General features: G+C 42.3%; 1 protein-coding gene across 3 annotated transcripts in view; it reads left to right on the forward strand.

Annotated features, from left to right (window-relative positions):
- TPR3 (Tetratricopeptide repeat (TPR)-like superfamily protein) overlaps nucleotides 1-15201 on the forward strand; it is a 64137-nt gene that overhangs the window by 2126 nt on the left and 46810 nt on the right. The gene's annotated exons all lie outside the window — the stretch shown is intronic.

Below are 15201 nucleotides of genomic sequence, written 5' to 3' on the forward strand. Positions count from 1 at the left end.
AAGTACCTCTTCTTATACATCCTTGGGCATCTTAGATGGGCGTCCCACAGCGTTAGCTGTGGAATAATGTGCCCTAAGGCTTGGCCTTGAATCGATAATTAATCCTAGGTGCTTCCATGTGCTTACTGACTATACATCCAAACCTCCTCAAGGGGATGTAGACAAACTAGATGATCTTAATTTGCAAGATGCCTCATTTGCTTTAGTGGAAATTATGACCTCATGGTATGCACATAATACAAATGTGCCTATATCAATATAGTTGCTAGTACCCTTGTGAACTCTCGTTAAGATGAAGTAGAAGCTATTATTAGAATTGACCATGGATTGTGCCTTGTCTTTTGTGTAGGTTGGAGATGCATGTGGATGTTTCATGTCATTAGAGCAACAAATTGCTCTATTCTACGTTCCCATGCGCACAAAACCACTTGAAGCTCATGGAATGGTGATAATGCAAGCCAATAGGTCTATCCCACTCTCAAACATGGTGGTATGAGACACTAGTACTAAAATAATTAAGGATTGGGAGTGCATGTGCCCTTGCACGCATTGATTGAAAGTTAAAAAACAACCATACACAATCAACAACAAATTCAAGAAATAATTCTCTTGCCAGAGGAAAAAATTTCATGCAATATTGCTATATGTGTCATTAACTCTTATGAGGAGGTTTTGATGTGATGTGGTATTGGTCCTAGGCTCAAGTGGAAGCTTGTAGGTGAGGTTGATGCCCATTCTTTTATGTTTCTTTCTAGGCTTGTATGGCTTGTTGTCTGTGAAAGATAATACTCCCAATTCCCAATCGGATTGACAATGGGGTATATACACACAATGCATAGATCTCCAATCCTCACACATGACATCATACATGACACAATTGACTTTTACTAATAATAGCACTAAGCACTTGGCTACTGCTGTTCTCAGTGAAGTGCAATTAAGGGAAACCTTTGATTTCTATAGGAGTCAAAGGAATGAAAATGCAATCCATAATTAACTTTCTACACAATATGTAGAAAATGTTGACGATTGTAAGCCATCACTATATTCCTAGTGAGTTCTTGAACTGCATGTGGAAGTACCTATAGATATAGAAAGGCTCTAATATGTTGAGTATTGTGAAATCAATAATGTATTATCTCAACTAGTTTTTCATTTGGTTCTTCATGTCCATCTTGTGCTCCATGTATGTGTTTGAAGGATAGCCTAGGGCAAGGTAAATTGATTATCCACTTGAACTTGAATTAGTTCTTGACCATTTGGGTACCATGTTCACCTTATGTCCCATGTTTGTTGTTTGAATGGACACCAAGGACAAGGGGAACCATTATCGCCATTGAACTCAGATTGGTTTTTGACCATAGAGTTAAGCAATCATATTGGATTGTTTGTTCCAAGTATTTGGTTAAGTGGAAGAACCACCTAGAGATTGAGACATGGGAGTTGGTTTGCTTGCCCAAGAGTTGCCTCCTTGAATTCATCCCTGAGGTTATTGTTGAAGACAAATCATTGATAAGGGCAGAATTGTTACATCCTTGGCATCCTAGATAAGTACATGCTATATTGGCCATTGGTCATTGACCATTAGGTCACTACAAGACCCTTAACTTATTAGCTGCATATATAACATGGGTATTAAATCACAATTTTTATGTGCATTTCATTGGGCTTTAATCGGCAGTTGGGCAGCTGATTACTCTTCTTGGGGGTTGGATTTATGGCTGACTTGTTGGTTATTGGGCGCTTGGACACTGACTAACTTGATCCTCTCAGTCTCTCCCATTATGGCCTATTCATAGGCACTCCATTGTTGAGTTAAAACATGCATTACTTGTTGATTAGCCTCTTAAACGTCTCCAAAACACACTAAAAATGCTCTTTTAGAGTAAAAACCCTAAAACGGGGAGTGGTTTGAGAGAGTTTAGTGGAAACCCTAATATTTGAGGTGCCCTTCCACATCTATAAATAGACAGGCTGCCCCCATTCAGCCTCATTCCGTCTGTGCAGGTTTCTCACTCCGCGTGCAGATTTCAGCCATCAGCCTCCTCCCACGTGGCTGCCCAGCCCGTCGAGACTGTTGCTACTCCATCCGTGTTTGCTCCTGCTGTTGGTGCCTTCATCCATGTTGACATCTGTTGCTAGTGACATCATCATTTGCTGCGATCTGATCATCTAGTCATCGCCAGCCACATTAGACATTGTTTCAGCCTACTGTTACAGCAGAATGTGCACAGTTTCCAGCCTTCGATCGGCAGTACACTATTGCGTTTACCAGTTTCCAACCTCTAGATTGCTGCGTTTTGGTGAGCAGCCTGCTGCCATTCACTATTCAGTACTCCTACACTCCGACTGGTGGTCACAGACTTGGGATTCGTCTCCAGTGGACGTCACACTCTGACATTGCTTTGCCCTTGAGCACACTATACACTCTTACATTCATTTACAACATTCGTTCACTTCAGAGTCATGTTCTCTCTCTTCCTTCTTTTGTTTGTGTTGGAGTTTCTGTGTTTGAGTTTTGAGTTTTGCGTTTAGGGTTTGAGTTTTGCCCTCTATGTTTGTGTTTGTCTCTTTATGTTTCTATCGTGGTCGTACACTCTGGGTGTCCTTAGTGCAAACCCTAGCGGTTTTCTTCACATCCACTCCTTAGATCATTCAGCATCGCTTGACATCCTTGGAGAGAGGGAGATTGAAAGCACTGTGGCCAGCCATTAGAGTGTTGGTTACCCTAGTGGTATTGTACTCTTTCTTATGTTTTCATTATTGATTCCAAAGCTTATTCATGTGTCATATAATGTGATGTGGGAGGCATGAATTGGGGCAGCCATAAGTAGGCAGTGATTGGTAGATAGGCTGTATTGATCATCATGCAGTCGACTAGTTTTGTGGTTGCCTAGAAGCTGAAAATAGGGTGATTCTATATTGGCATGGAATAAGAAGCAAATGCGCCCATTGATCATAAGCGTGTAGTGTGAACATACTAAGTAGATTGGAGCAAATTCACTCTAATCTCCACCTTTATGTGCCTGAAATGAAGAAGATTGACACATGAGAATGAATAACCGAGTGGGATAATGATAACTCTCCCAAATAACTTGTCTAACTTAGATTGGGGCTCAAGGAGGTTATATACGAAGAAGAAGAAGACAATATATAACCTTTTTTTTACTAACACCCCTTTTCAAATTGTGGATGTGGCTAAAGGAGAGAAGTAGAAAATTTGATAGAAGATTGGATCATGTTCATGTTTGACATATTGGGATAGCGACAAAGCTTCCAAAGAACTCACTACTTATTCCGTTGTCTCTAGTTGGCAACCTATTGAGCAGCTAAGCGACCTCATAGCAATTGTAGGGCACTTGTTTTTTACCTTGAGAACCAACTTTAATCTATGTTATGTGTTGCTATGACCTTGCTTGGGATTGGACTACTTTGCAAAGCATCTTCCACCTGTCGCTTGCTGTGTTGCATACTCCAAGTCTTTGCATTTGTGCTTTGATTGGTAAAACCTGCGTTTTAATTGATCTACACCTTGCATTCTGCATTTTTGCATTTTCAGTTTTAGGGAGGGCCTTATGTGTCCTTTGTTGTGATACTTCATGACATTCGCTTCATTATTGCTCCATTCATTGTCTACAAATTGTTGAATTGCTGAACTATTGTTTGGGCTGATTTTGATCACAAATTGCCCTAGGTATCTCTATCTAATCCCTATCTTCATTCACTCTCATGGCACCTCCATATGTTCTATTGATGATAAACTCAAAGTGAAACGAGTCTTCCTCCTTGGATGGGTGGTAAATAACTTGATTAAGCACTAATTATAACAAGCATATAATTCACATAAATTGAAAATGCACACTTTACCAGTTATCTTGGAGGACACCCTATTGGTCCCAAAATTGGTGCCCCTTGTAGTATTTCTTTATCTTATAGTGCAAATGGAAGGAGTACAACAGAGATCCTTTGATCTCCTCTGCTAATCCAAGTGCCTCTTGCTGTCAAAACTAACCAGCAAGCCTCCAAACCAATTGCCCCTTGGTTTGCTTGGGGATTGGCCTTCATCCTACTCCTTGAAAGACAAATCTAGCCCCAAATCTGATATTGGTTGGTTGGCCTCTTGAATCTTCCTGAAATTCTTCAATTTTTGTTGCTCGAATTCAAGTCCTAGGCCCTCAATTCTAAGCACGTATCGTGAGGTGGCTGTCAAAATCCTAATTTTTGCTATAAATTAGGGTTTATAATAGAGATTTTCAAAATATTTCTATCTCTGATGACTCAAATGGTTGAATTTTGCTGAGATAACTTGAGAGATGATTGGGGGATGAGAGAGAATGTTGTAGAGAGAAAATTCTGAGTTTCATCACAAGAAGCACTGAAAAATTATTGCTACCCTGTCTAGATAGCCATGGAAGTTGTCACCTATAGCTTAGGAGCACTAGAAAGAATGCTATTCCCCTGTATGTTGTCATCTATACCAAAAGAACCTTGGGCTGTTGTCATTTGCTCTTGGAGGGCTCCAAACTGTTGTCATATGTTGTAGGACCATAGTAATAGGGGATGACAGTGTGGGATGGGGGACGCAGTTCTAGGGACGGGATCAGGCGGAGACGTTTCGGAACGGATGGATGTCCCGTCTCCGAGTGGAGACGCCGGTGAGTCAAGCGAGGATGCGTTCCCGGAATGCGTGCGTGCCAGGGACGCCAACTGAGGACGGCCTAGGGAGCCGTTGGGTCATTAAAAAAAAAAAAGACTGTTTGGCTGTCAACGGCCATTTCCTCCATGCTCTTGCCAATGTTGAGTAACGAGTGGTCATGAGCCTTGGCTCTTGACTCTTGAGTGACGAGTGGTCACGAGTCTTTTGGATTTCCTAATATGATGCTCTGTTTTCTTCTATTTGGTGCAAATGTGTCCTTCAAATGTTCCTCTCTTAGAGTAGATTAAGTGTGATTTTAAAATTAAAAAAAAAACTTTTTAATTGCCGTTTTTTCCCTTGTCCCCGAGATGGTCCTTTATCCAACCTCGTTCCCGTTCCTTGTCCCATGTTACTATGTGTAGGACTGATCCATGGTGGTTGCAAACCACACTAGTAGCCTTTGCTTGCTCTCTAATAGCCTTCTTATCTCTTAGAGTGGTGGAATAGACTTCCACTAGCCCTTACAAACGTTTTTTCCCACTTGCATGGGCAATTTTTGCTAAGCAACAATCTTCTAATCCCTCCCATTTTTCAGCATTATTCCGCTTATTGAATTAATTTTTAATTTTAAAGATTAATTTAATAATTATTCTAGTGCTTAAAAAATTAATTTCACTAACCAATAATTAAATTGGGTAGGCCAATTTGTTTTTCAAGTATCCAGGAGTAGTTATGGACCCTTAGATTGACATTAATTAATTAATTAATTAACGCCTAGTCTCTAATGTTACCACTGATATTAGTGGCCAATAAATTTCTAAGCCCAAATCTGACACTGGGTACCACCTAGTTCCTGTCACATAACTTATTACAACTTTTGCCTTTGGCACCCATTGTATCCTTGGGGTCCTTGGCCTGTTACCAATGAAATAATTGCTATATGCATCACATGTGCTAAACGACCTTGCACATTTGATCAATATATTGATCAAATGTTATTGACAAGATTAAAGCATTTTAAATTTCATGTCCATGTGATACAAAGGGCTTGATTATGTGTCATGAGGACGTGAAGTTTTACTGCTTAAAGTTAATCAAATGTGTTAATGTGACTTGCACATGTTAGGTGCAAGTTAATTATTTCACAATGTGGGACCTAGGACCTTGAGATATCAATTGGTGCCAATGGCAAAAGTTGTAATAAGTTATTCTTGATAGGTACCGGGTGGTACTTGATGTTAGATTTGGACCTAGACCAATTTATTGGCCACTAATATTAGTGGTGACAAATTGCTCAAAGATACTTGGAAAACAAATACTAAGATCCCTCGGAGAGTATTTGACGTAGATGTTGATCATAACAAGACCACCTGAAAATAGAGAAGAATCATAGTAGCTCTTTGTGTTATGTCACCTATGTCACTCAAGACATACAAGATCAATCTGCCAAACATGTCTCTGACCATGTGATCATGGAATCCCCGCCTTCGGCCAGAACTGCCAAAGTGTCCTCTCATGTGGGCTCCAGACGAAAGCCTCCCGCTCTTTGTCAAGTAACCAGCCCATCATGAATCTGGATGTCAATCCTAGCTTCAGGATTTGTATCTACCAGACTTCGGTTGATGCGTCAGGGATGTCCCTCTCTGGATCCTATGCATCTATATAGACATATAGATGAGGCACGGGTGCCCCATCTCACCACCTTCTCACATAGCCTCTCTAACACTGGAGAGTTGTGAGGGATGTCAGTATCACTACCACTAGAAAGCAGCTGAGAAAGGGGCCACTAAGCCCTTTCCACAAGGCAAAGAAGAGGATCCCTTCTGCGCCTTGGACTTCGCTTTGGCTAGAGGATCGGAATTGGAATTTGAGGCAGATGATGACTTGTCAGAGGAGTCGGCATCCCGCTTTGTCTTCTGCTCCTTTTTCTTCCGGGAAGCCACTAACTCTTTGTAGTCCTTCCTTAAATGACCTTTCTTGACAGAGTGGTAACACTGGGCCTTTGACTTTTTCATCTTTGAACCTCTCTCTGAGGCTGCAAGAGCCTCACCTGAATCTCCATAATGTGATAGAAGCCTCCCCTGTAGTCGCAAAGTAGCCTCATGCTCAAGTAGCATGGAGGACATGTGAAGAAAACTGATAGGAGTCGTAGATGTCTGTGCCCGTAAAGCATTCGCCACTATATCAAACTCTCGAGGAAGCTTGTAGAGTACCGTACCAACAAGATGTGCCTCTGATAGGGCAGATTGCATAGTGCGAAGCTGGTCCTGGAGTTGGGTAACACGAAGTAGGAAGGATTGAATCGTATCATTGGATTCAAACTTTAGTTGTTGGAGTTGGCCGTAGAGTGTAACGGCCCTCATGGTGAAAGGAGCCTCATACATCAACCGTAACTTTGACCGTACATCTGAAGCTGTCGTATAGGAGGTGACCGCTGGTAGGACTTCTTTGGAAATACACCTAAGTAATGCCGAATAAGCACGGGCATCATCCAAATCCCATGTAATCACAGCCTTCTCATGGTTGTCTTCATCAAAAGAGGATGGAACAGGAGAAGGTTGTTGAGGACGTGCCATAGCTCCGTTAACCATGTACCATAACCGCTTCTGAATAAACCAAGCCTTCATCACCGCACTCCATGTGTAATAATCAGGTCCATGGAGCTTGTCATCAGTGGATGTGCATGGAGGAGCTGTCTGGAGAGGATTCAGAAAAGAACTAGAGAAAAGAAGGGATTGGGAAAGGGAACGCAACCAAACCATGAGCACAGACTGCAAAAAACAAGAGTTCACATGCAGTATAACCCAAAAGCTAATCAAAATAAGCCAAAGTTTGTTGCACAAAGTCAAAAAGTCAGTTGAAATCTGCTAGAAACAGCAAAAACGGCTTGTTCTGCCAGTCGCCCAGCCCAAAATAGTGCTGTAAATAGCAAAACGCAGGCTGCACACTGCCTAAACAGGTGTAGGGAACTGTCGCCAGCAGCCTGATGAGGAAAACACAGGCAGTAGGAGGTGTTGGACAGGTAGGCGATGCAGATGCTGATCAAAACGCAGAGTATGGAAGCCAAAATCAGGTCGCAATCAGGTTGACAACAGTCGCTAGGGTAGCGGAGGGTTAAATCAGTCCTGAAATCAGCAATAAAACACAGCACAAGGTGTGCACAACCTGAAATCTGATACCATGTCAGAAGTGGTGCAACAATGGAAGCATAAACAACATGCTGAAATAAACTGCTGAAACACACGACGAGAAAGAATGAATGAATGAACACAAATATAGATGAGAACTCAGATGTATGCTCGGGAAACGAAATCCATATCGAACACGAGATAGCAGCATACAATAGTGAGTCATTGGCTATGTGGGCACCCTGGCACTAGCTCCTCTCTCCTTAGAAGAATCCACAAATGATGGCTGAAGTACACCAGAGGAGGAGCCCTAGCAATATATAGGCATAAAATGGGGGGAGCAATAAATGCAATCGGCCAGCATTAAATGCTCCCCAGCCCTAGACAACACTCCAGAAAATGCCATATAAATACTATAGAAAATGCTGTAGCCTCTGCAGCATAGACTCATACCTGAGCTGACTAATCTGCTAACACTACTGTGACAGAACGATACTTTTCTTGGATTAGGGACCATCTCCATCTCCAAGAAATAAGACAACAAACCTAAGTTGATCATCTCAAATGTAGTGCAAAGCTTTGCCTTGATTTCTACTATGTCCGTAGAATGTGAGTTAGTGAGAAGTATCTCATCAACGTATAGCAGGATATAGATGACCAATGCTTGTGGTGCACACATATAGATTTGGATCATAGAAAGTGGAATGGTATTCGTGAGGCTGGAAGAACTTGTCCATTGTGTGGTACCAAGACCACGATGTTTGTTTTAGTCCATAAAGAGCTTTATGCAAGCGAAATACCTTATCTTTCTAGTTAGTAGAAGAAAAGCTGAGAGATTGCTCCACATAGGCATCCTCCTCCAAATAACTGTTCAGAAAGGCACCTTTGATGTCCATCTGATAGATTGGCCAACCGTGCTGAGTGACAAGTGTAACCAACAGACGAAAAGGTACGAACCAAGCGGTAGGTGCGAATGTTTCTTCATAGTCAATGTCATGCTTTTGCCTGAAATCTTGCACTACAAGGCGAGCCTTGTATTTGTCTAAAGTACCATCAACATTTAGCTTGGTCCTAAAGATCCACTTTATCTTGATGACAACTGGCTTGTGACAAGGACGATCCACCAAGGTCCAAGTTCCATTTCAATGGATACTATCCAGTTTCTTTTCCATGGCCTCATGCTATAGAGGGTCTTGGAGAGCCTCTTGTCAACTGTCCGGCTCGAAATGTGCAATGTAATCAGTTGTAAACAATGATGTATAGGAATCCTAAGGGGCAAGCTGTGTAGATTTTTTATGAGAAGTGATTTTGGTGTGGAGTTTACCTTCCATGAGTTCTCTGAGTTTCTATAGGAGTAGTTTATCACATGCCAGCTCACCTCTATCAATTCCCTTGCCCAAAATTGAGTTGTAGAGCAAAGGAATTGGACAATCACGAATTTGGCATGCTCTATGTTGTTCATAGAAGAGCTCCTAAGCGCCTTTGGATTGAGGTACACTTCAATGTTTATCCTTATTTGATGTCTGACTACAGTGGTCCCTAAAAAGACTCCATATGAGGCATTTTTTGGCTCTTGGTGAAACCAGCCTTCCTTTCGTGGATGGGTGGTAAATCCCTGGTTACAACTTAACTACAGTAGCAAACAATAAATGCAAATCTGAAAATACAAATTTACCTATTGATGTTGGACAATGGACACTCGATTGATGTAAACGCCCCGAACAACGTAGTATGCTTAACAATTATGATATTCGCTTGTTTTCGAGATTTAGTATAAAAGAGAATAAACACTTAAAGCTGAAAATGAAAATTACTCACAAAATTACAGCCATGAAAATGTAAAAGTAATGGAGACAAGATTGAGGGTTGAAGATGGGCAGCCCCCCGAACGAATATATTTTTGCTCAACCCAAGTCCCTTAGAAAAGAGCTCAGTTACAATCAACCTGAGAGTGAGAAGTAATTCTCACTCTCACAAGATCATGCAAAGATGTACAAACACACATGCATTATCTATTATGCAATGATAAGAACTGATTTCTTTACAGTATGAGAGAAGAAAGAGGGGAAATCAGCCTTTCTCCATCGTTGATCAGCAGTACATGGATAGGGCTTGCTTCTTGTTGCTAAAATGGAAGAAAGAGCTCGAGAAGGAGGTGCTGTAATGAATTTACAGGCTTGCTGTCCTGTAAAACAGCAGTGATAGAAGAGGGAATATGGAGGAATTTGATAATGGAGAAGTGGGGGATGGTGATGGGGATGGGGATGGATGGAGCCAGTTTTTGGCTATTTGTGGGTGCTGTACATGAGTTTGCAACAAAGAAAAATGATGCTGAATGAAGAAAAACGAGCTCTTATTTATAGGAGAGGGAAGAGCTAGTACAAAAGGGGAAAGTGGAGTAGCACAAGACAAGTGTCCAGCCACATGTCATGAGATGTGACAAGTGGTGGGACACTTGGAAACTTGTGTGACAAGTGTCTTGACACTTGTCTCTTCTCTATGGCCTTCCTTTTTGGGCTGAATACTGTCAAGAATAGAAACAACCAAATTTAGTAAGCACAGTCAGAGTACATAATTTACTATTTTTTGAATGACATCCCTATTTTTTAGGACTAGTATTTTTAGGCTATTTCGAGGCTCCTAAAATTTAGGGACGCCTCAATATGGGTGTCATATGAAAGCTTTTTCCGTGTACATCGCAAAAACGGTATCAGAATCTTCATGCGACTTTCCTATGCAAAGAAATGTGCATTTCAAGATTTCAGCCCACACATGCACATTGTACAAGCATTTCATGATCATGCCATCTTGTTGATTGTAACTGTCTGTTTTGGTGGATCTAGCCCACACTTCAAGGCATCAATCCTTTCTGTGTGCGAGTCTAACCCTGATATGCGTGAGTTCTGGTCACAGGCGCCCAATCGGGCCATATAGGTGGAAGTGTGAACTATCTTTTCTCTAACCCACCGCGTGGGTCCACCATAACCTGTGACCACTCATCAGTGGCCAGCTTCAATGCACTTTTTTTTATATCTAATTAGTGCAAAGGAAACAAATTTAATAAATCATTATATAGACAAATTAATGAAAAAGGATACAAATTCTGTCTCTATAGAGTTGTGACAATTGACCCCAAAATTGGCGCCCCTTTCGGTATTTCTTTAGCTTTATTGAAGAAGAAGTTGATTTACAATGGGATTCTCCCAATCCCCTTTGCAATCCAAACTCCCCTTGCTCTCCAAAGTGACTAGCAAGTCTTCAATCTGTTTTGCCCCTTGATTCGGGCACTTAATCGGTCTTCACCCACTTCATAGACGATGGTAATGCGCCAAATTCAATGGCTGGCTAGTCCTCCACCTGGATTTAGCCGAAATTCACCTTCAGCCTTGAAAAATCCAAGTCTTGGAGCTTCCAATTTTTGGCATGCTTCTCGGGGCTGATGCTAAACCCTAATTTTTGCTGTTAATTAGGGTTTACAACAGAGAAATTTGCAATTTCTCAGTCTCCAAGGGTCCAAATGCTGAGATCTTCGGAGCAAGGCTATGAAATGGCTTGGAGACGAGAGAGAAAACTGTAGAGAGAGAAAATTCAGAGATTTGTCGTGAAGAATGACTGAAAATCAGTCAAATGCAGCTGCTGCCCTGCCACAACAGCGTTAAATGCTGTTGCCTATAGTTGAGACATCCAAATCAGCTGTCACCTTGTACTTGGATGCAATCGCCTGGCTGTGGAGGGTTCGAATATGCAATCACCTCCTCAAATTTCACTCATAGCTGGCTGCAATGGCTGCGCATAGCTAGCTCCCACTTAGTACTGAATTTGCATGACTTGGCCTCTTTATATGTAAGAGGCTCACCATTATTTGTAAGCATCACATAATGCAAGGAGGGGTCAAACCTGTGTGGTTGCCTTCTTACGCGTGTAGACCTGCATACCAATGATCTACATTTTTAGGAATCGGGTCTACATCTGGAGGTATGACATTTTCAGCATTTATTGGTTGCTATAAGCCATTTTCAGCATGCTGTTCATGCTGTACAACACCTTCATTTTCATTACTAGCACTTGCATTTTCACAATCAGCAAGCCTATCTTGTTGTCCATGACCTCCTTGTGCTCCTGTTTGCTGTCCATCATTATCTAGCTTAAAAATAACCGGTTGATTATCAGTTTTAGCCTGCGGTACAGCACCATGAAGCTCATTTTTTGAAGTAATAGGTGGTTGCAAACTCTGAAATTTGACCTTTTTCATATCTTCATTAGAGGCTAAAGTACCTTTGAGCAATTTTGCCTCATTAAACACAACATTACGGTTGCGAATAATTTTCTTGGACTGAGGTAACCACACTCTGTAGCCAAATTCACCCTCATCACCATAGCCCATGAAAATGCCTTTGGTGGATTTTGGGTCAAGTTTTTTCCTCAGCGTATCTCTAACATGCACAAACGCATCACAGCCAAATATGCATAAATGGTCATATGAGGCTGATTTGCCAGAACAAACCTCCTCAGGGATGCTATTATTTAAGGACCTGTTTGAAGAGCGGTTGCAAATGTGAACCGCGGTTTCGAACCGCGGTTTCGAGTGCCTCTTCCCCAAAATGCATGAGGGAGACTAGTAGTGGACAGCCTACACTGCACTCTTTCACATAAAGTATTGTTATATCTTTCAGCCACCCCATTTGAAGAAGGGCTGTAAGGAGCTATAAGCTCCCTCTTAATTCCATGCAAGTCACAAAAGGACTTGAATTCAGTAGATGTGAACTCACCCCCATTATCAGTTCTCAAGCATTTCAGCTTTCTACCTATCTGAGTGGTCAAAAATTCATGAAAAGTTTTAAAAACAGCAAGCACTTCACTTTTCTTTTTCAATAGGTAAACCCAAATCTTTCTAGAACAATCATCAATGAAGGAGACAAAATATGCAGCACCACCCAACGATTTCACGGGCATACTGTTAAGAGTCAGCTCCCTGCCACGTCAGCAGTGCTACATGGCTGTTTTGCCATGTGGCAGCAGTTGTATTGTTCCGACTGCAGTTGGCTGCCTTAAATGCAGCCGACCTGCCTTTTTTTGGGCATTTTTCAAGGCATTCTTTTCAGCCTTTTTAAGGCTGAGTTTCCAGCAGACTTCATCACTTGTATTGGACAGATTTCAGCCTGCTGATGACAGAGACAGCACCTGGGGCTGACGGAGATCGAGGTTCTCAAGGTGGAGACATACATAGATATTCTCTCTGCACCTGTGTATAATTCTGCATCCTTATACAACATTCTTCACTGCAGATTTTTTGTGTTTCACTGTCTCTTTTTCTCTCTCTCCTCTCTTTGTTCACTCTTTGTCACGGTGATTCACTTCTGCATTGCTTCACTCTGACATGGTATCAGAGCATTGAAGGACTGACCTAGGGTGGATCTAACTGAAGAGGAGTTTTCAGCGCGACACAAGGCTGCGTTTTCAGCGTTCAAGTGCGAGCAGGTGGGCTGCGCATCAGAACAAGGCTGAAGCGAGCGTGGGCGTGCAAGAAAAGAGAAGAATTGCTGAAGTTGCTGTTGTTTTTTTGCTATTAGAGAAGGAAGAAGGCTGTGTTTTGGCCTTCAAGTGTAGATTTTACCTTTTCATCGCCTCCGGCGGTTGTAGAAGGTTCGAGACACGGAGACGAGCTCTGGCAAGCTGCGTTTTCACAGTCAGAGGGGGTTTCTTTTGCGTTTGTGCAAACATTGCAAGTGAAGATGTCTACAGAGACTGACGTGGAGTTCTAGGCGATCATGGACCGGAAGGTGTCTGTCTTATCGGCTCTTCCATTATATCAAAAGCTCGATGGTGACAATTACCGTATATGGCGTGTGATGATGTTGGCCATATTGGAGTCTTATGATTTGGCGGAGCTTGTGATGGAGGAGATCAACTGGCCCTTGGTGAGAGATGAGTCCAAACTCTCTTCTAGTTCTTGTGCGGAGTTGACCAAAGCCCAGTCTCATTGGGACAAATTGAATGCCAGGATTTGTTCTTTTCTCTTTTTGTCTTGCACAACAGCCGTGTTAGCCCATATAGAGCATTATCGGTGGCTCGGGAGATATGACTGGAACTTGACCAGATGTACAACCGGATGATCCTTATGAAGAGGGTTTCTTTGGAGGTGCAAATGCGGACCTTGTACGTGAATAAGTCTTCTTCACTTCAGGAACACATCAACAAGCTTCGACAGCTTTAGATGCAAGTTCAAAATGCGAGGAAGCCCATTTCCTTCAAAGACTTGACGATCACTTTATTGTCCCGGTTGCTGCCACGATTCAATACTTTTTATTCCGCTCTTATTACTTCAGGGCGGGAGTCGACTCTTCGATGGGAAGAGTTGGTTCCTATGATCTTGAACCAAGAGGAACAATTGAAGGGATAGAATGCTTCCAAATCGGAGGCATTGATCGGTCAGGCCTCTTAGAAGAAGGGGAAGGACCAAAAGAAGAAGGAGAACAACAAAACCAAGAAGGACAAAGAAAAATAATCGACATGCTATATTTGTGGTAAGACTGGCCATTGGAAGAAGGATTTCCCTGACAAGGATAAGAAGGACACCAAGAAGAAGGATACGAAGGATTCTGGAGCGGTGGCTGCATCCTCATCAACTGCTTTTCTACACTTAGTGGTCATTGAGGACTCTACACCAAAGACTTCTAATGCTGTGATGACAGCTCCCGAGGCTCGAGAGTGGATCGCGGACAGTGGTGCCCCACGACACATGACTCCTTTGATAATAGGTGTTACCCATTTGCGACCATTGCGTGGGCAAATTCTCATAGGAGACAGCTCTTCTGTGTCTATTGCTGCATGGGGTGAGATGCAACTCATTCCAAATAGATGTGGTGGAATCCACACTTTCGAGGTGTTGGATGTGCCAGGTTTAGGGTATCATTTGTTTTCGGTCCATAAGATTTGTTCTCTTGGTCTCTTGGTGGAGTTTGACAGTGATGAGGAGATTGGTATCTACACATTGAAGTCTTCTTTCACTTTTATCTCTCTTCTTCTTACCTCTCAGACACAGTCCAAGCTATGGCATGCTCGGTTTAGCCATCTGAACTATGAGTATCTTGGGAAGGCGATCGCGAGGATCGTTTGTTTGAGGTTTGTCGGACATAGTGGTGAGCCAGTAGTGATGTGTCTCTTGCATTCGTGGGAAACAACATAGGGATGCGATCCCCAACAAAGCTTCGAGGTGGTCTACTTCACCTCTGGAGCTTGTATCTACGGATCTTTGTGGCTTGATGAGGAATGAGTCCTTGAAGGGGAGCTTGTACGTCATATTGATTGTAGATGACTACAACAGGATGACACGAGTCTACTTCTTGACACTGAAGTCGGATGCTTTCTCCCACTTCAAGGATTGGCTTCTCTTCGAGGAGAACCGATCGGGCCGGAGATTAAAGACCTTGTGATCAG

Source organism: Lygodium microphyllum, chromosome 12 (genome assembly GCF_053477565.2).
Source record: "Lygodium microphyllum isolate KBCC chromosome 12, Lygodium_microphyllum_v1.1.10, whole genome shotgun sequence".
In the NCBI taxonomy this organism is placed as follows: domain Eukaryota; kingdom Viridiplantae; phylum Streptophyta; class Polypodiopsida; order Schizaeales; family Lygodiaceae; genus Lygodium; species Lygodium microphyllum.